A 19,888-nucleotide genomic window follows, 5' to 3' on the forward strand; every position below is an offset into this window, starting at 1 on the left:
AATGTGAGTCTGTGTGAGTGTGAGTCTGTGTGAATGTGAGTCTGTGTGAGTGTGAGTTTGTGTGAGTCTGTGTGAATGTGAGTCTGTGTGAGTCTGTATGAATGTGAGTCTGTGTGAGTCTGTATGAATGTGAGTCTGTGTGAGTCTGTGTGAATGTGAGACTGTGTGAGTCTGTGTGAGTGTGAGTCTGTGTGAATGTGAGTCTGTGTGAGTGTGAGTCTGTGTGAGTCTGTGTGAATGTGAGTCTGTGTGAGTGTGAGTCTGTGTGAGTCTGTGTGAATGTGAGTCTGTGTGAATGTGAGTCTGTGTGAGTGTGAGTTTGTGTGAGTCTGTATGAATGTGAGTCTGTGTGAGTCTGTATGAATGTGAGTCTGTGTGAGTCTGTGTGAATGTGAGTCTGTGTGAGTCTGTGTGAGTCTGTTTGAATGTGATTCTGTGTGAGTCTGTGTGAGTGTGAGTTTGTGTGAGTCTGTGTGAATGTGAGTCTGTATGACTGTGAGTTTGTGTGAGTCTGTGTGAATGTGAGTCTGTGTGAGTCTGTGTGAGTGTGAGTTTGTGTGAGTCTGTGTGAGTGTGAGTTTGTGTGAGTCTGTGTGAATGTGAGTCTGTGTGAGTCTGTATGAATGTCAGTCTGTGTGAATGTGAGTCTGTGTGAGTGTGTGTTTGTGTGAGTCTGTGTGAATGTGAGTCTGTGTGAGTGTGTGTTTGTGTGAGTCTGTGTGAATGTGAGACTGTGTGAGTCTGTGTGAGTGTGAGTCTGTGTGAGTCTGTGTGAATGTGAGTCTGTGTGACAGTGAGTTTGTGTGAGTATGTGTGAGTGTGAGTCTGTGTGAATGTGAGTCTGTGTGAGTCTGTGTGAATGTGAGTCTGTGTGACAGTGAGTTTGTGTGAGTATGTGTGAGTGTGAGTCTGTGTGAATGTGAGTCTGTGTGAGTCTGTGTGAGTCTGTGTGAATGTGAGTCTGTGTGAGTCTGTGTGAATGTGAGTCTGCGTGAGTGTGAGTTTGTGTGAGTCTGTGTGAATGTGAGTCTGTGTGAGTCTGTATGAATGTGAGTCTGTGTGAGTCTGTATGAATGTGAGTCTGTGTGAATGTGAGTCTGTGTGAGTCTGTGTGAATGTGAGTTTGTGTGAGTCTGTGTGAATGTGAGTCTGTGTGAGTGTGTGTTTGTGTGAGTCTGTGTGAGTCTGTGTGAATGTGAGTCTGTGTGAGTGTGTGTTTGTGTGAGTCTGTGTGAATGTGAGTCTGTGTGAGTCTGTGTGAATGTGAGTCTGTATGACTGTGAGTTTGTGTGAGTCTGTGTGAATGTGAGTCTGTGTGAGTCTGTATGAATGTGAGTCTGTGTGAGTCTATGTGAATGTGAGTCTGTGTGTGTGTTTGTGTGAGTCTGTGTGAATGTGAGTCTGTGTGAGTGTGAATCTGTGTGAGTGTGAGTTTGTGTGAGTCTGTGCGAGTCTGTATGAATGTGAGTCCGTGTGAGTCTGTGTGAGTTTGTAAGAATGTGTGTCTGTGAGAGTCTGTGTGAGTGTGAGTTTGTGTGAGTTTGTGTGAGTCTGTGTGAGTCTGTGTGAATGTGAGTCTGTGTGAGTGTGTGTTTGTGTGAGTCTGTGTGAGTCTGTGTGAATGTGAGTCTGTGTGACAGTGAGTTTTTGTGAGTATGTGTGAATGTGAGTCTGTGTGAGTGTGAGTCTGTGTGAATGTGAGTCTGTGTGAGTGTGAGTTTGTGTGAGTCTGTGTGAATGTGAGTCTGTGTGAGTCTGTATGAATGTGAGTCTGTGTGAGTCTGTATGAATGTGAGTCTGTGTGAGTCTGTGTGAATGTGAGACTGTGTGAGTCTGTGTGAGTGTGAGTCTGTGTGAATGTGAGTCTGTGTGAGTGTGAGTCTGTGTGAGTCTGTGTGAATGTGAGTCTGTGTGAGTGTGAGTCTGTGTGAGTCTGTGTGAATGTGAGTCTGTGTGAATGTGAGTCTGTGTGAGTGTGAGCTTGTGTGAGTCTGTATGAATGTGAGTCTGTGTGAGTCTGTATGAATGTGAGTCTGTGTGAGTCTGTGTGAATGTGAGTCTGTGTGAGTCTGTGTGAGTCTGTTTGAATGTGATTCTGTGTGAGTCTGTGTGAGTGTGAGTTTGTGTGAGTCTGTGTGAATGTGAGTCTGTATGACTGTGAGTTTGTGTGAGTCTGTGTGAATGTGAGTCTGTGTGAGTCTGTGTGAGTGTGAGTTTGTGTGAGTCTGTGTGAGTGTGAGTTTGTGTGAGTCTGTGTGAATGTGAGTCTGTGTGAGTCTGTATGAATGTCAGTCTGTGTGAATGTGAGTCTGTGTGAGTGTGTGTTTGTGTGAGTCTGTGTGAATGTGAGTCTGTGTGAGTGTGAGTTTGTGTGAGTCTGTGTGAATGTGAGACTGTGTGAGTCTGTGTGAGTGTGAGTCTGTGTGAGTCTGTGTGAATGTGAGTCTGTGTGACAGTGAGTTTGTGTGAGTATGTGTGAGTGTGAGTCTGTGTGAATGTGAGTCTGTGTGAGTCTGTGTGAATGTGAGTCTGTGTGACAGTGAGTTTGTGTGAGTATGTGTGAGTGTGAGTCTGTGTGAATGTGAGTCTGTGTGAGTCTGTGTGAGTCTGTGTGAATGTGAGTCTGTGTGAGTCTGTGTGAATGTGAGTCTGCGTGAGTGTGAGTTTGTGTGAGTCTGTGTGAATGTGAGTCTGTGTGAGTCTGTATGAATGTGAGTCTGTGTGAGTCTGTATGAATGTGAGTCTGTGTGAATGTGAGTCTGTGTGAGTCTGTGTGAATGTGAGTGTGTGTGAGTCTGTGTGAATGTGAGTCTGTGTGAGTGTGTGTTTGTGTGAGTCTGTGTGAGTCTGTGTGAATGTGAGTCTGTGTGAGTGTGTGTTTGTGTGAGTCTGTGTGAATGTGAGTCTGTGTGAGTCTGTGTGAATGTGAGTCTGTATGACTGTGAGTTTGTGTGAGTCTGTGTGAATGTGAGTCTGTGTGAGTCTGTATGAATGTGAGTCTGTGTGAGTCTATGTGAATGTGAGTCTGTGTGTGTGTTTGTGTGAGTCTGTGTGAATGTGAGTCTGTGTGAGTGTGAATCTGTGTGAGTGTGAGTTTGTGTGAGTCTGTGCGAGTCTGTATGAATGTGAGTCCGTGTGAGTCTGTGTGAGTTTGTAAGAATGTGAGTCTGTGAGAGTCTGTGTGAGTGTGAGTTTGTGTGAGTTTGTGTGAGTCTGTGTGAGTCTGTGTGAATGTGAGTCTGTGTGAGTGTGTGTTTGTGTGAGTCTGTGTGAGTCTGTGTGAATGTGAGTCTGTGTGAGTGTGTGTTTGTGTGAGTGTGTGTGAATGTGAGTCTGTGTGAGTCTGTGTGAATGTGAGTCTGTATGACTGTGAGTTTGTGTGAGTCTGTGTGAATGTGAGTCTGTGTGAGTCTGTGTGAGTGTGAGTCTGTGTGAGTGTGAGTTTGTGTGAGTCTGTGTGAGTGTGAATTTGTGTGAGTCTGTATGAATGTGAGTCTGTGTGAGTCTGTGTGAGTGTGAGTTTGTGTGAGTCTGTGTGAATGTGAGTCTGTGTGAGTCTGTATGAATGTGAGTCTGTGTGAATCTGTGTGAATGAGTCTGAGTGAATGTGAGTCTGTGCGAGTGTGTGTTTGTGTGAGTCTGTGTGAATGTGAGTCTGTGTGAGTGTGAGTTTGTGTGAGTCTGTGTGAATGTGAGTCTGTGTGAGTCTGTATGAGTGTGAGTCTGTGTGAGTCTGTGTGAATGTGAGTCTGTGTGACAGTGAGTTTGTGTGAGTATGTGTGAATGTGAGTCTGTGTGAATGTGAGTCTGTGTGAGTCTGTATGAATGTGAGTCTGTGTGAGTCTGTATGAATGTGAGTCTGTGTGAGTCTGTGTGAATGTGAGACTGTGTGAGTCTGTGTGAGTGTGAGTCTGTGTGAATGTGAGTCTGTGTGAGTGTGAGTCTGTGTGAGTCTGTGTGAATGTGAGTCTGTGTGAGTGTGAGTCTGTGTGAGTCTGTGTGAATGTGAGTCTGTGTGAATGTGAGTCTGTGTGAGTGTGAGTTTGTGTGAGTCTGTATGAATGTGAGTCTGTGTGAGTCTGTATGAATGTGAGTCTGTGTGAGTCTGTGTGAATGTGAGTCTGTGTGAGTCTGTAAGAATGTGAGACTGTGTGAGTCTGTGTGAGTGTGAGTCTGTGTGAATGTGAGTCTGTGTGAGTGTGAGTCTGTGTGAATGTGAGTCTGTGTGAGTGTGAGTTTGTGTGAGTCTGTGTGAATGTGAGTCTGTGTGAGTCTGTATGAATGTGAGTCTGTGTGAGTCTGTATGAATGTGAGACTGTGTGAGTCTGTGTGAGTGTGAGTCTGTGTGAATGTGAGTCTGTGTGAGTCTGTATGAATGTGAGTCTGTGTGAGTCTGTGAATGTGAGACTGTGTGAGTCTGTGTGAGTGTGAGTCTGTGTGAATGTGAGTCTGTGTGAGTGTGAGTCTGTGTGAGTCTGTGTGAATGTGAGTCTGTGTGAGTGTGAGTCTGTGTGAGTCTGTGTAAATGTGAGTCTGTGTGAATGTGAGTCTGTGTGAGTGTGAGTTTGTGTGAGTCTGTATGAATGTGAGTCTGTGTGAGTCTGTATGAATGTGAGTCTGTGTGAGTCTGTGTGAATGTGAGTCTGTGTGAGTCTGTAAGAATGTGAGACTGTGTGAGTCTGTGTGAGTGTGAGTCTGTGTGAATGTGAGTCTGTGTGAGTGTGAGTCTGTGTGTGTGTCTGTGTGAGTGTGAGTTTGTGTGAGTGTGTATCTGTGTGTGTGTGTGTGAGTATGTATCTGTGTGAGTGTGAGTATGTCTGTGTGTATGTGTGAGTGTGAGTCTGTGTGAGTGTGAGTCTGCATGAGTGTGTATCTGTGTGTGTCTATGTGAGTGTGTATGTGAGTGTGAGTCTGTGAGTGTGAGTCTGTGTGAGTCTGTGTGAATGTGAAGCTGTGTGTGTGTGAGTGTGAGTCTGTGAGTGTGAGTCTGTGAGTGTGAGTTTGTGTGAGTGTGAGTCTGTGTGAGTGAGTCTGTGTGAGTCTGTATGAATGTGAGTCTGTGTGAGTCTGTGTGAGTCTGTTTGAATGTGATTCTGTGTGAGTCTGTGTGAGTGTGAGTTTGTGTGAGTCTGTGTGAATGTGAGTCTGTGTGAGTCTGTGTGAGTGTGAGTTTGTGTGAGTCTGTGTGAGTGTGAGTTTATGTGAGTCTGTGTGAATGTGAGTCTGTGTGAGTCTGTATGAATGTCAGTCTGTGTGAATGTGAGTCTGTGTGAGTGTGTGTTTGTGTGAGTCTGTGTGAATGTGAGTCTGTGTGAGTGTGAGTTTGTGTGAGTCTGTGTGAATGTGAGACTGTGTGAGTCTGTGTGAGTGTGAGTCTGTGTGAGTCTGTGTGAATGTGAGTCTGTGTGACAGTGAGTTTGTGTGAGTATGTGTGAGTGTGAGTCTGTGTGAATGTGAGTCTGTGTGAGTCTGTGTGAATGTGAGTCTTTGTGACAGTGAGTTTGTGTGAGTATGTGTGAGTGTGAGTCTGTGTGAATGTGAGTCTGTGTGAGTCTGTGTGAGTCTGTGTGAATGTGAGTCTGTGTGAGTCTGTGTGAATGTGAGTCTGTGTGAGTGTGAGTTTGTGTGAGTCTGTGTGAATGTGAGTCTGTGTGAGTCTGTATGAATGTGAGTCTGTGTGAGTCTGTATGAATGTGAGTCTGTGTGAGTGTGAGTCTGTGTGAATGTGAGTCTGCGTGAGTGTGAGTTTGTGTGAGTCTGTGTGAATGTGAGTCTGTGTGAGTCTGTATGAATGTGAGTCTGTGTGAGTCTGTATGAATGTGAGTCTGTGTGAATGTGAGTCTGTGTGAGTCTGTGTGAATGTGAGTTTGTGTGAGTCTGTGTGAATGTGAGTCTGTGTGAGTGTGTGTTTGTGTGAGTCTGTGTGAGTCTGTGTGAATGTGAGTCTGTGTGAGTGTGTGTTTGTGTGAGTCTGTGTGAATGTGAGTCTGTGTGAGTCTGTGTGAATGTGAGTCTGTATGACTGTGAGTTTGTGTGAGTCTGTGTGAATGTGAGTCTGTGTGAGTCTGTATGAATGTGAGTCTGTGTGAGTCTATGTGAATGTGAGTCTGTGTGTGTGTTTGTGTGAGTCTGTGTGAATGTGAGTCTGTGTGAGTGTGAATCTGTGTGAGTGTGAGTTTGTGTGAGTCTGTGCGAGTCTGTATGAATGTGAGTCCGTGTGAGTCTGTGTGAGTTTGTAAGAATGTGAGTCTGTGTGAGTCTGTGTGAGTGTGAGTTTGTGTGAGTTTGTGTGAGTCTGTGTGAGTCTGTGTGAATGTGAGTCTGTGTGAGTGTGTGTTTGTGTGAGTCTGTGTGAGTCTGTGTGAATGTGAGTCTGTGTGAGTGTGTGTTTGTGTGAGTGTGTGTGAATGTGAGTCTGTGTGAGTCTGTGTGAATGTGAGTCTGTATGACTGTGAGTTTGTGTGAGTCTGTGTGAATGTGAGTCTGTGTGAGTCTGTATGAATGTGAGTCTGTGTGAGTCTGTGTGAGTGTGAGTTTGTGTGAGTCTGTGTGAATGTGAGTCTGTGTGAGTCTGTATGAATGTGAGTCTGTGTGAATCTGTGTGAATGAGTCTGAGTGAATGTGAGTCTGTGCGAGTGTGTGTTTGTGTGAGTCTGTGTGAATGTGAGTCTGTGTGAGTGTGAGTTTGTGTGAGTCTGTGTGAATGTGAGTCTGTGTGAGTCTGTATGAGTGTGAGTCTGTGTGAGTCTGTGTGAATGTGAGTCTGTGTGACAGTGAGTTTTTGTGAGTATGTGTGAATGTGAGTCTGTGTGAGTGTGAGTCTGTGTGAATGTGAGTCTGTGTGAGTGTGAGTTTGTGTGAGTCTGTGTGAATGTGAGTCTGTGTGAGTCTGTATGAATGTGAGTCTGTGTGAGTCTGTATGAATGTGAGTCTGTGTGAGTCTGTGTGAATGTGAGACTGTGTGAGTCTGTGTGAGTGTGAGTCTGTGTGAATGTGAGTCTGTGTGAGTGTGAGTCTGTGTGAGTCTGTGTGAATGTGAGTCTGTGTGAGTGTGAGTCTGTGTGAATGTGAGTCTGTGTGAATGTGAGTCTGTGTGAGTGTGAGTTTGTGTGAGTCTGTATGAATGTGAGTCTGTGTGAGTCTGTATGAATGTGAGTCTGTGTGAGTCTGTGTGAATGTGAGTCTGTGTGAGTCTGTAAGAATGTGAGACTGTGTGAGTCTGTGTGAGAGTGAGTCTGTGTGAATGTGAGTCTGTGTGAGTGTGAGTCTGTGTGAATGTGAGTCTGTGTGAGTGTGAGTTTGTGTGAGTCTGTGTGAATGTGAGTCTGTGTGAGTCTGTATGAATGTGAGTCTGTGTGAGTCTGTATGAATGTGAGTCTGTGTGAGTCTGTGTGAATGTGAGACTGTGTGAGTCTGTGTGAGTGTGAGTCTGTGTGAATGTGAGTCTGTGTGAGTGTGAGTCTGTGTGAGTCTGTGTGAATGTGAGTCTGTGTGAGTGTGAGTCTGTGTGAGTCTGTGTGAATGTGAGTCTGTGTGAATGTGAGTCTGTGTGAGTGTGAGTTTGTGTGAGTCTGTATGAATGTGAGTCTGTGTGAGTCTGTATGAATGTGAGTCTGTGTGAGTCTGTGTGAATGTGAGTCTGTGTGAGTCTGTACGAATGTGAGACTGTGTGAGTCTCTGTGAGTGTGAGTCTGTGTGAATGTGAGTCTGTGTGAGTCTGTGTGAGTGTGAGTTTGTGTGAGTCTGTGTGAGTGTGAGTTTGTGTGAGTCTGTGTGAATGTGAGTCTGTGTGAGTCTGTATGAATGTCAGTCTGTGTGAATGTGAGTCTGTGTGAGTGTGTGTTTGTGTGAGTCTGTGTGAATGTGAGTCTGTGTGAGTGTGAGTTTGTGTGAGTCTGTGTGAATGTGAGACTGTGTGAGTCTGTGTGAGTGTGAGTCTGTGTGAGTCTGTGTGAATGTGAGTCTGTGTGAGTCTGTATGAATGTGAGTCTGTGTGAATCTGTGTGAATGAGTCTGAGTGAATGTGAGTCTGTGCGAGTGTGTGTTTGTGTGAGTCTGTGTGAATGTGAGTCTGTGTGAGTGTGAGTTTGTGTGAGTCTGTGTGAATGTGAGTCTGTGTGAGTCTGTATGAGTGTGAGTCTGTGTGAGTCTGTGTGAATGTGAGTCTGTGTGACAGTGAGTTTTTGTGAGTATGTGTGAATGTGAGTCTGTGTGAGTGTGAGTCTGTGTGAATGTGAGTCTGTGTGAGTGTGAGTTTGTGTGAGTCTGTGTGAATGTGAGTCTGTGTGAGTCTGTATGAATGTGAGTCTGTGTGAGTCTGTATGAATGTGAGTCTGTGTGAGTCTGTGTGAATGTGAGACTGTGTGAGTCTGTGTGAGTGTGAGTCTGTGTGAATGTGAGTCTGTGTGAGTGTGAGTCTGTGTGAGTCTGTGTGAATGTGAGTCTGTGTGAGTGTGAGTCTGTGTGAATGTGAGTCTGTGTGAATGTGAGTCTGTGTGAGTGTGAGTTTGTGTGAGTCTGTATGAATGTGAGTCTGTGTGAGTCTGTATGAATGTGAGTCTGTGTGAGTCTGTGTGAATGTGAGTCTGTGTGAGTCTGTAAGAATGTGAGACTGTGTGAGTCTGTGTGAGAGTGAGTCTGTGTGAATGTGAGTCTGTGTGAGTGTGAGTCTGTGTGAATGTGAGTCTGTGTGAGTGTGAGTTTGTGTGAGTCTGTGTGAATGTGAGTCTGTGTGAGTCTGTATGAATGTGAGTCTGTGTGAGTCTGTATGAATGTGAGTCTGTGTGAGTCTGTGTGAATGTGAGACTGTGTGAGTCTGTGTGAGTGTGAGTCTGTGTGAATGTGAGTCTGTGTGAGTGTGAGTCTGTGTGAGTCTGTGTGAATGTGAGTCTGTGTGAGTGTGAGTCTGTGTGAGTCTGTGTGAATGTGAGTCTGTGTGACAGTGAGTTTTTGTGAGTATGTGTGAATGTGAGTCTGTGTGAGTGTGAGTCTGTGTGAATGTGAGTCTGTGTGAGTGTGAGTTTGTGTGAGTCTGTGTGAATGTGAGTCTGTGTGAGTCTGTATGAATGTGAGTCTGTGTGAGTCTGTATGAATGTGAGTCTGTGTGAGTCTGTGTGAATGTGAGACTGTGTGAGTCTGTGTGAGTGTGAGTCTGTGTGAATGTGAGTCTGTGTGAGTGTGAGTCTGTGTGAGTCTGTGTGAATGTGAGTCTGTGTGAGTGTGAGTCTGTGTGAATGTGAGTCTGTGTGAATGTGAGTCTGTGTGAGTGTGAGTTTGTGTGAGTCTGTATGAATGTGAGTCTGTGTGAGTCTGTATGAATGTGAGTCTGTGTGAGTCTGTGTGAATGTGAGTCTGTGTGAGTCTGTAAGAATGTGAGACTGTGTGAGTCTGTGTGAGAGTGAGTCTGTGTGAATGTGAGTCTGTGTGAGTGTGAGTCTGTGTGAATGTGAGTCTGTGTGAGTGTGAGTTTGTGTGAGTCTGTGTGAATGTGAGTCTGTGTGAGTCTGTATGAATGTGAGTCTGTGTGAGTCTGTATGAATGTGAGTCTGTGTGAGTCTGTGTGAATGTGAGACTGTGTGAGTCTGCGTGAGTGTGAGTCTGTGTGAATGTGAGTCTGTGTGAGTGTGAGTCTGTGTGAGTCTGTGTGAATGTGAGTCTGTGTGAGTGTGAGTCTGTGTGAGTCTGTGTGAATGTGAGTCTGTGTGAATGTGAGTCTGTGTGAGTGTGAGTTTGTGTGAGTCTGTATGAATGTGAGTCTGTGTGAGTCTGTATGAATGTGAGTCTGTGTGAGTCTGTGTGAATGTGAGTCTGTGTGAGTCTGTACGAATGTGAGACTGTGTGAGTCTGTGTGAGTGTGAGTCTGTGTGAATGTGAGTCTGTGTGAGTCTGTGTGAGTGTGAGTTTGTGTGAGTCTGTGTGAGTGTGAGTTTGTGTGAGTCTGTGTGAATGTGAGTCTGTGTGAGTCTGTATGAATGTCAGTCTGTGTGAATGTGAGTCTGTGTGAGTGTGTGTTTGTGTGAGTCTGTGTGAATGTGAGTCTGTGTGTGTGTGAGTTTGTGTGAGTCTGTGTGAATGTGAGACTGTGTGAGTCTGTGTGAGTGTGAGTCTGTGTGAGTCTGTGTGAATGTGAGTCTGTGTGAGTCTGTATGAATGTGAGTCTGTGTGAATCTGTGTGAATGAGTCTGAGTGAATGTGAGTCTGTGCGAGTGTGTGTTTGTGTGAGTCTGTGTGAATGTGAGTCTGTGTGAGTGTGAGTTTGTGTGAGTCTGTGTGAATGTGAGTCTGTGTGAGTCTGTATGAGTGTGAGTCTGTGTGAGTCTGTGTGAATGTGAGTCTGTGTGACAGTGAGTTTTTGTGAGTATGTGTGAATGTGAGTCTGTGTGAGTGTGAGTCTGTGTGAATGTGAGTCTGTGTGAGTGTGAGTTTGTGTGAGTCTGTGTGAATGTGAGTCTGTGTGAGTCTGTATGAATGTGAGTCTGTGTGAGTCTGTATGAATGTGAGTCTGTGTGAGTCTGTGTGAATGTGAGACTGTGTGAGTCTGTGTGAGTGTGAGTCTGTGTGAATGTGAGTCTGTGTGAGTGTGAGTCTGTGTGAGTCTGTGTGAATGTGAGTCTGTGTGAGTGTGAGTCTGTGTGAATGTGAGTCTGTGTGAATGTGAGTCTGTGTGAGTGTGAGTTTGTGTGAGTCTGTATGAATGTGAGTCTGTGTGAGTCTGTATGAATGTGAGTCTGTGTGAGTCTGTGTGAATGTGAGTCTGTGTGAGTCTGTAAGAATGTGAGACTGTGTGAGTCTGTGTGAGAGTGAGTCTGTGTGAATGTGAGTCTGTGTGAGTGTGAGTCTGTGTGAATGTGAGTCTGTGTGAGTGTGAGTTTGTGTGAGTCTGTGTGAATGTGAGTCTGTGTGAGTCTGTATGAATGTGAGTCTGTGTGAGTCTGTATGAATGTGAGTCTGTGTGAGTCTGTGTGAATGTGAGACTGTGTGAGTCTGTGTGAGTGTGAGTCTGTGTGAATGTGAGTCTGTGTGAGTGTGAGTCTGTGTGAGTCTGTGTGAATGTGAGTCTGTGTGAGTGTGAGTCTGTGTGAGTCTGTGTGAATGTGAGTCTGTGTGAATGTGAGTCTGTGTGAGTGTGAGTTTGTGTGAGTCTGTATGAATGTGAGTCTGTGTGAGTCTGTATGAATGTGAGTCTGTGTGAGTCTGTGTGAATGTGAGTCTGTGTGAGTCTGTACGAATGTGAGACTGTGTGAGTCTGTGTGAGTGTGAGTCTGTGTGAATGTGAGTCTGTGTGAGTCTGTGTGAGTGTGAGTTTGTGTGAGTCTGTGTGAGTGTGAGTTTGTGTGAGTCTGTGTGAATGTGAGTCTGTGTGAGTCTGTATGAATGTCAGTCTGTGTGAATGTGAGTCTGTGTGAGTGTGTGTTTGTGTGAGTCTGTGTGAATGTGAGTCTGTGTGAGTGTGAGTTTGTGTGAGTCTGTGTGAATGTGAGACTGTGTGAGTCTGTGTGAGTGTGAGTCTGTGTGAGTCTGTGTGAATGTGAGTCTGTGTGACAGTGAGTTTGTGTGAGTATGTGTGAGTGTGAGTCTGTGTGAGTGTGAGTTTGTGTGAGTCTGTGTGAATGTGAGTCTGTGTGAGTCTGTATGAGTGTGAGTCTGTGTGAGTCTGTGTGAATGTGAGTCTGTGTGACAGTGAGTTTGTGTGAGTATGTGTGAATGTGAGTCTGTGTGAGTGTGAGTCTGTGAATGTGAGTCTGTGTGAGTGTGAGTTTGTGTGAGTCTGTGTGAATGTGAGTCTGTGTGAGTCTGTATGAATGTGAGTCTGTGTGAGTCTGTATGAATGTGAGTCTGTGTGAGTCTGTGTGAATGTGAGACTGTGTGAGTCTGTGTGAGTGTGAGTCTGTGTGAATGTGAGTCTGTGTGAGTGTGAGTCTGTGTGAGTCTGTGTGAATGTGAGTCTGTGTGAGTGTGAGTCTGTGTGAGTCTGTGTGAATGTGAGTCTGTGTGAATGTGAGTCTGTGTGAGTGTGAGTTTGTGTGAGTCTGTGTGAATGTGAGTCTGTGTGAGTCTGTATGAATGTGAGTCTGTGTGAGTCTGTGTGTGAGTGTGAGTCTGTGTGAGTCTGTGTGAATGTGAGTCTGTGTGAGTCTGTAAGAATGTGAGACTGTGTGAGTCTGTGTGAGTGTGTCTGTGTGAATGTGAGTCTGTGTGAGTGTGAGTCTGTGTGTGTGTCTGTGTGAGTGTGAGTTTGTGTGAGTGTGTATCTGTGTGTGTGTGTGTGTGAGTATGTATCTGTGTGAGTGTGAGTATGTCTGTGTGTATGTGTGAGTGTGAGTCTGTGTGAGTGTGAGTCTGCATGAGTGTGTATCTGTGTGTGTCTATGTGAGTGTGTATGTGAGTGTGAGTCTGTGAGTGTGAGTCTGTGTGAGTCTGTGTGAATGAGAAGCTGTGTGTGTGTGAGTGTGAGTCTGTGAGTGTGAGTCTGTGAGTGTGAGTCTGTGAGTGTGAGTCTGTGTGAGTGTGAGTCTGTGTGAGTGAGTCTGTGTGAGTCTGTATGAATGTGAGTCTGTGTGAGTCTGTGTGAGTCTGTTTGAATGTGATTCTGTGTGAGTCTGTGTGAGTGTGAGTTTGTGTGAGTCTGTGTGAATGTGAGTCTGTATGACTGTGAGTTTGTGTGAGTCTGTGTGAATGTGAGTCTGTGTGAGTCTGTGTGAGTGTGAGTTTGTGTGAGTCTGTGTGAGTGTGAGTTTGTGTGAGTCTGTGTGAGTGTGAGTCTGTGTGAGTCTGTATGAATGTGAGTCTGTGTGAATGTGAGTCTGTGTGAGTGTGTGTTTGTGTGAGTCTGTGTGAATGTGAGTCTGTGTGAGTGTGAGTTTGTGTGAGTCTGTGTGAATGTGAGACTGTGTGAGTCTGTGTGAGTGTGAGTCTGTGTGAATGTGAGTCTGTGTGACAGTGAGTTTGTGTGAGTATGTGTGAGTGTGAGTCTGTGTGAATGTGAGTCTGTGTGAGTCTGTGTGAATGTGAGTCTTTGTGACAGTGAGTTTGTGTGAGTATGTGTGAGTGTGAGTCTGTGTGAATGTGAGTCTGTGTGAGTCTGTGTGAGTCTGTGTGAATGTGAGTCTGTGTGAGTCTGTGTGAATGTGAGTCTGTGTGAGTGTGAGTTTGTGTGAGTCTGTGTGAATGTGAGTCTGTGTGAGTCTGTATGAATGTGAGTCTGTGTGAGTCTGTATGAATGTGAGTCTGTGTGAATGTGAGTCTGTGTGAGTCTGTGTGAATGTGAGTTTGTGTGAGTCTGTGTGAATGTGAGTCTGTGTGAGTGTGTGTTTGTGTGAGTCTGTGTGAGTCTGTGTGAATGTGAGTCTGTGTGAGTGTGTGTTTGTGTGAGTCTGTGTGAATGTGAGTCTGTGTGAGTCTGTGTGAATGTGAGTCTGTATGACTGTGAGTTTGTGTGAGTCTGTGTGAATGTGAGTCTGTGTGAGTCTGTATGAATGTGAGTCTGTGTGAGTCTATGTGAATGTGAGTCTGTGTGTGTGTTTGTGTGAGTCTGTGTGAATGTGAGTCTGTGTGAGTGTGAATCTGTGTGAGTGTGAGTTTGTGTGAGTCTGTGCGAGTCTGTATGAATGTGAGTCCGTGTGAGTCTGTGTGAGTTTGTATGAATGTGAGTCTGTGTGAGTCTGTGTGAGTGTGAGTTTGTGTGAGTTTGTGTGAGTCTGTGTGAGTCTGTGTGAATGTGAGTCTGTGTGAGTGTGTGTTTGTGTGAGTCTGTGTGAGTCTGTGTGAATGTGAGTCTGTGTGAGTGTGTGTTTGTGTGAGTGTGTGTGAATGTGAGTCTGTGTGAGTCTGTGTGAATGTGAGTCTGTATGACTGTGAGTTTGTGTGAGTCTGTGTGAATGTGAGGCTGTGTGAGTCTGTGTGAGTGTGAGTCTGTGTGAGTGTGAGTTTGTGTGAGTCTGTGTGAGTGTGAATTTGTGTGAGTCTGTATGAATGTGAGTCTGTGTGAGTCTGTGTGAGTGTGAGTTTGTGGGAGTCTGTGTGAATGTGAGTCTGTGTGAGTCTGTATGAATGTGAGTCTGTGTGAATGAGTCTGAGTGAATGTGAGTCTGTGCGAGTGTGTGTTTGTGTGAGTCTGTGTGAATGTGAGTCTGTGTGAGTGTGAGTTTGTGTGAGTCTGTGTGAATGTGAGTCTGTGTGAGTCTGTATGAGTGTGAGTCTGTGTGAGTCTGTGTGAATGTGAGTCTGTGTGACAGTGAGTTTGTGTGAGTATGTGTGAATGTGAGTCTGTGTGAGTGTGAGTCTGTGTGAATGTGAGTCTGTGTGAGTGTGAGTTTGTGTGAGTCTGTGTGAATGTGAGTCTGTGTGAGTCTGTATGAATGTGAGTCTGTGTGAGTCTGTATGAATGTGAGTCTGTGTGAGTCTGTGTGAATGTGAGACTGTGTGAGTCTGTGTGAGTGTGAGTCTGTGTGAATGTGAGTCTGTGTGAGTGTGAGTCTGTGTGAGTCTGTGTGAATGTGAGTCTGTGTGAGTGTGAGTCTGTGTGAGTCTGTGTGAATGTGAGTCTGTGTGAATGTGAGTCTGTGTGAGTGTGAGTTTGTGTGAGTCTGTGTGAATGTGAGTCTGTGTGAGTCTGTATGAATGTGAGTCTGTGTGAGTCTGTATGAATGTGAGTCTGTGTGAGTCTGTGTGAATGTGAGTCTGTGTGAGTCTGTAAGAATGTGAGACTGTGTGAGTCTGTGTGAGTGTGAGTCTGTGTGAATGTGAGTCTGTGTGAGTGTGAGTCTGTGTGTGTGTCTGTGTGAGTGTGAGTTTGTGTGAGTGTGTATCTGTGTGTGTGTGTGTGAGTATGTATCTGTGTGAGTGTGAGTATGTCTGTGTGTATGTGTGAGTGTGAGTCTGTGTGAGTGTGAGTCTGCATGAGTGTGTATCTGTGTGTGTCTATGTGAGTGTGTATGTGAGTGTGAGTCTGTGAGTGTGAGTCTGTGTGAGTCTGTGTGAATGTGAAGCTGTGTGTGTGTGAGTGTGAGTCTGTGAGTGTGAGTCTGTGAGTGTGAGTCTGTGAGTGTGAGTCTGTGTGAGTGTGAGTCTGTGTGAGTGAGTCTGTGTGAGTCTGTATGAATGTGAGTCTGTGTGAGTCTGTGTGAGTCTGTTTGAATGTGATTCTGTGTGAGTCTGTGTGAGTGTGAGTCTGTATGACTGTGATTTTGTGTGAGTCTGTGTGTATGTGAGTCTGTGTGAGTCTGTGTGAGTGTGAGTTTGTGTGAGTCTGTGTGAGTGTGAGTTTGTGTGAGTCTGTGTGAATGTGAGTCTGTGTGAGTCTGTATGAATGTCAGTCTGTGTGAATGTGAGTCTGTGTGAGTGTGTGTTTGTGTGAGTCTGTGTGAATGTGAGTCTGTGTGAGTGTGAGTTTGTGTGAGTCTGTGTGAATGTGAGACTGTGTGAGTCTGTGTGAGTGTGAGTCTGTGTGACAGTGAGTTTGTGTGAGTATGTGTGAGTGTGAGTCTGTGTGAATGTGAGTCTGTGTGACAGTGAGTTTGTGTGAGTATGTGTGAGTGTGAGTCTGTGTGAGTGTGAGTCTGTGTGAGTCTGTGTGAATGTGAGTCTGTGTGACAGTGAGTTTGTGTGAGTATGTGTGAGTGTGAGTCTGTGTGAATGTGAGTCTGTGTGAGTCTGTGTGAATGTGAGTCTTTGTGACAGTGAGTTTGTGTGAGTATGTGTGAGTGTGAGTCTGTGTGAATGTGAGTCTGTGTGAGTCTGTGTGAGTCTGTGTGAATGTGAGTCTGTGTGAGTCTGTGTGAATGTGAGTCTGTGTGAGTGTGTATTTGTGTGAGTCTGTGTGAATGTGAGTCTGTGTGAGTCTGTATGAATGTGAGTCTGTGTGAGTCTGTATGAATGTGAGTCTGTGTGAATGTGAGTCTGTGTGAGTCTGTGTGAATGTGAGTTTGTGTGAGTCTGTGTGAATGTGAGTCTGTGTGAGTGTGTGTTTGTGTGAGTCTGTGTGAGTCTGTGTGAATGTGAGTCTGTGTGAGTGTGTGTTTGTGTGAGTCTGTGTGAACGTGAGTCTGTGTGAGTCTGTGTGAATGTGAGTCTGTATGACTGTGAGTTTGTGTGAGTCTGTGTGAATGTGAGTCTGTGTGAGTCTGTATGAATGTGAGTCTGTGTGAGTCTATGTGAATGTGAGTCTGTGTGTGTGTTTGTGTGAGTCTGTGTGAATGTGAGTCTGTGTGAGTGTGAATCTGTGTGAGTGTGAGTTTGTGTGAGTCTGTGCGAGTCTGTATGAATGTGAGTCCGTGTGAGTCTGTCTGAGTTTGTATGAATGTGAGTCTGTGTGAGTCTGTGTGAGTGTGAGTTTGTGTGAGTCTGTGTGAGTCTGTGTGAATGTGAGTCTGTGTGAGTGTGTGTTTGTGTGAGTGTGTGTTTGTGTGAGTCTGTGTGAGTCTGTGTGAATGTGAGTCTGTGTGAGTGTGTGTTTGTGTGAGTGTGTGTGAATGTGAGTCTGTGTGAGTCTGTGTGAATGTGAGTCTGTATGACTGTGAGTTTGTGTGAGTCTGTGTGAATGTGAGTCTGTGTGAGTCTGTGTGAGTGTGAATTTGTGTGAGTCTGTATGAATGTGAGTCTGTGTGAGTCTGTGTGAGTGTGAGTTTGTGGGAGTCTGTGTGAATGTGAGTCTGTGTGAGTCTGTATGAATGTGAGTCTGTGTGAATGAGTCTGAGTGAATGTGAGTCTGTGCGAGTGTGTGTTTGTGTGAGTCTGTGTGAATGTGAGTCTGTGTGAGTGTGAGTTTGTGTGAGTCTGTGTGAATGTGAGTCTGTGTGAGTCTGTATGAGTGTGAGTCTGTGTGAGTCTGTGTGAATGTGAGTCTGTGTGACAGTGAGTTTGTGTGAGTATGTGTGAATGTGAGTCTGTGTGAGTGTGAGTCTGTGTGAATGTGAGTCTGTGTGAGTGTGAGTTTGTGTGAGTCTGTGTGAATGTGAGTCTGTGTGAGTCTGTATGAATGTGAGTCTGTGTGAGTCTGTATGAATGTGAGTCTGTGTGAGTCTGTGTGAATGTGAGACTGTGAGTCTGTGTGAGTGTGAGTCTGTGTGAATGTGAGTCTGTGTGAGTGTGAGACTGTGTGAGTCTGTGTGAATGTGAGTCTGTGTGAGTGTGAGTCTGTGTGAGTCTGTGTGAATGTGAGTCTGTGTGAATGTGATTCTGTGTGAGTCTGTGTGAGTGTGAGTTTGTGTGAGTCTGTGTGAATGTGAGTCTGTGTGAGTCTGTGTGAATGTGAGTCTGTGTGAGTCTGTATGAATGTGAGTCTGTGTGAGTCTGTATGAATGTGAGTCTGTGTGAGTCTGTGTGAATGTGAGTCTGTGTGAGTTTGAGTTTGTGTGAGTCTGTGTGAATGTGAGACTGTGTGAGTCTGTGTGAATGTGAGTCTGTGTGAGTCTGTATGAATGTGAGTCTGTGTGAATGTGAGTCTGTGTGAGTGTGTGTTTGTGTGAGTCTGTGTGAGTCTGTGTGAATGTGAGTCTGTGTGAGTGTGTGTTTGTGTGAGTCTGTGTGAATGTGAGTCTGTGTGAGTCTGTGTGAATGTGAGTCTGTATGACTGTGAGTTTGTGTGAGTCTGTGTGAATGTGAGTCTGTGTGAGTCTGTATGAATGTGAGTCTGTGTGAGTCTATGTGAATGTGAGTCTGTGTGTGTGTTTGTGTGAGTCTGTGTGAGTGTGAGTCTGTGTGAGTGTGAGTCTGTGTGAGTGTGAGTTTGTGTGAGTCTGTGCGAGTCTGTATGAATGTGAGTCCGTGTGAGTCTGTGTGAGTTTGTATGAATGTGAGTCTGTGTGAGTCTGTGTGAGTGTGAGTTTGTGTGAGTTTGTGTGAGTCTGTGTGAGTCTGTGTGAATGTGAGTCTGTGTGAGTGTGTGTTTGTGTGAGTCTGTGTGAATGTGAGTCTGTGTGAGTCTGTGTGAATGTGAGTCTGTATGACTGTGAGTTTGTGTGAGTCTGTGTGAATGTGAGTCTGTGTGAGTCTGTGTGAGTGTGAGTCTGTGTGAGTGTGAGTTTGTGTGAGTCTGTGTGAGTGTGAATTTGTGTGAGTCTGTATGAATGTGAGTCTGTGTGAGTCTGTGTGAGTGTGAGTTTGTGTGAGTCTGTGTGAATGTGAGTCTGTGTGAGTCTGTATGAATGTGAGTCTGTGTGAATCTGTGTGAATGAGTCTGAGTGAATGTGAGTCTGTGCGAGGGTGTGTTTGTGTGTGTCTGTGTGAATGTGAGTCTGTGTGAGTGTGAGTTTGTGTGAGTCTGTGTGAATGTGAGTCTGTGTGAGTCTGTATGAGTGTGAGTCTGTGTGAGTCTGTGTGAATGTGAGTCTGTGTGACAGTGAGTTTGTGTGAGTATGTGTGAATGTGAGTCTGTGTGAGTGTGAGTCTGTGTGAATGTGAGTCTGTGTGAGTGTGAGTTTGTGTGAGTCTGTGTGAATGTGAGTCTGTGTGAGTCTGTATGAATGTGAGTCTGTGTGAGTCTGTGTGAATGTGAGACTGTGTGAGTCTGTGTGAGTGTGAGTCTGTGTGAATGTGGGTCTGTGTGAGTGTGAGTCTGTGTGAGTCTGTGTGAATGTGAGTCTGTGTGAGTGTGAGTCTGTGTGAGTCTGTGTGAATGTGAGTCTGTGTGACAGTGAGTTTGTGTGAGTATGTGTGAATGTGAGTCTGTGTGAGTGTGAGTCTGTGTGAATGTGAGTCTGTGTGAGTGTGAGTTTGTGTGAGTCTGTGTGAATGTGAGTCTGTGTGAGTCTGTGTGAATGTGAGTCTGTGTGAGTCTGTATGAATGTGAGTCTGTGTGAGTCTGTATGAATGTGAGTCTGTGTGAGTCTGTGTGAATGTGAGTCTGTGTGAGTTTGAGTTTGTGTGAGTCTGTGTGAATGTGAGACTGTGTGAGTCTGTGTGAATGTGAGTCTGTGTGAGTCTGTATGAATGTGAGTCTGTGTGAATGTGAGTCTGTGTGAGTCTGTGTGAATGTGAGTCTGTGTGAGTCTGTGTGAGTGTGAGTTTGTGTGAGTCTGTGTGAATGTGAATCTGTGTGAGTGTGAGTCTGTGTGAGTCTGTGTGAATGTGAGTCTGTGTGAATGTGATTCTGTGTGAGTCTGTGTGAGTGTGAGTTTGTGTGAGTCTGTGTGAATGTGAGTCTGTGTGAGTCTGTGTGAATGTGAGTCTGTGTGAGTCTGTATGAATGTGAGTCTGTGTGAGTCTGTATGAATGTGAGTCTGTGTGAGTCTGTGTGAATGTGAGTCTGTGTGAGTTTGAGTTTGTGTGAGTCTGTGTGAATGTGAGACTGTGTGAGTCTGTGTGAATGTGAGTCTGTGTGAGTCTGTATGAATGTGAGTCTGTGTGAATGTGAGTCTGTGTGAGTCTGTGTGAATGTGAGTCTGTGTGAGTCTGTGTGAGTGTGAGTTTGTGTGAGTCTGTGTGAATGTGAATCTGTGTGAGTGTGTGTTTGTGTGAGTCTGTGTGAATGTGAGTCTGTGTGTGTGTTTGTGTGAGTCTGTGTGAATGTGAGTCTGTGTGTGTGTTTGTGTGAGTCTGTGTGAATGTGAGTCTGTGTGAGTGTGTGTTTGTGTGAGTCTGTGTGAATGTGAGTCTGTGTGTGTGTTTGTGTGAGTCTGTGTGAATGTGAGTCTGTTTGAGTGTGAGTCTGTGTGAGTGTGAGTTTGTGTGAGTCTGTGCGAGTCTGTATGAATGTGAGTCTGTGTGTGTGTTTGTGCGAGTCTGTATGAATGTGAGTCTGTGTGAGTTTGTATGAATGTGAGTCTGTGTGAGTCTGTGTGAATGTGAGTCTGTGTGAGTGTGTGTTTGTGTGAGTGTGTGTGAGTCAGTGTGAATGTGAGTCTGTGTGAGTGTGTGTTTGTGTCAGTCTGTGTGAATGTGAGTCTGTGTG

General features: G+C 45.2%; 1 protein-coding gene across 3 annotated transcripts in view; it reads left to right on the forward strand.

The window, feature by feature from the left end:
* The window catches only part of trpm4a (transient receptor potential cation channel, subfamily M, member 4a), a 106,762-nt gene that overhangs the window by 34,447 nt on the left and 52,427 nt on the right, over positions 1-19,888 (forward strand). The window lies entirely within an intron of this gene.

This window comes from Carcharodon carcharias, chromosome 31 (genome assembly GCF_017639515.1).
Source record: "Carcharodon carcharias isolate sCarCar2 chromosome 31, sCarCar2.pri, whole genome shotgun sequence".
Classification (NCBI taxonomy): Eukaryota; Metazoa; Chordata; class Chondrichthyes; order Lamniformes; family Lamnidae; genus Carcharodon; species Carcharodon carcharias.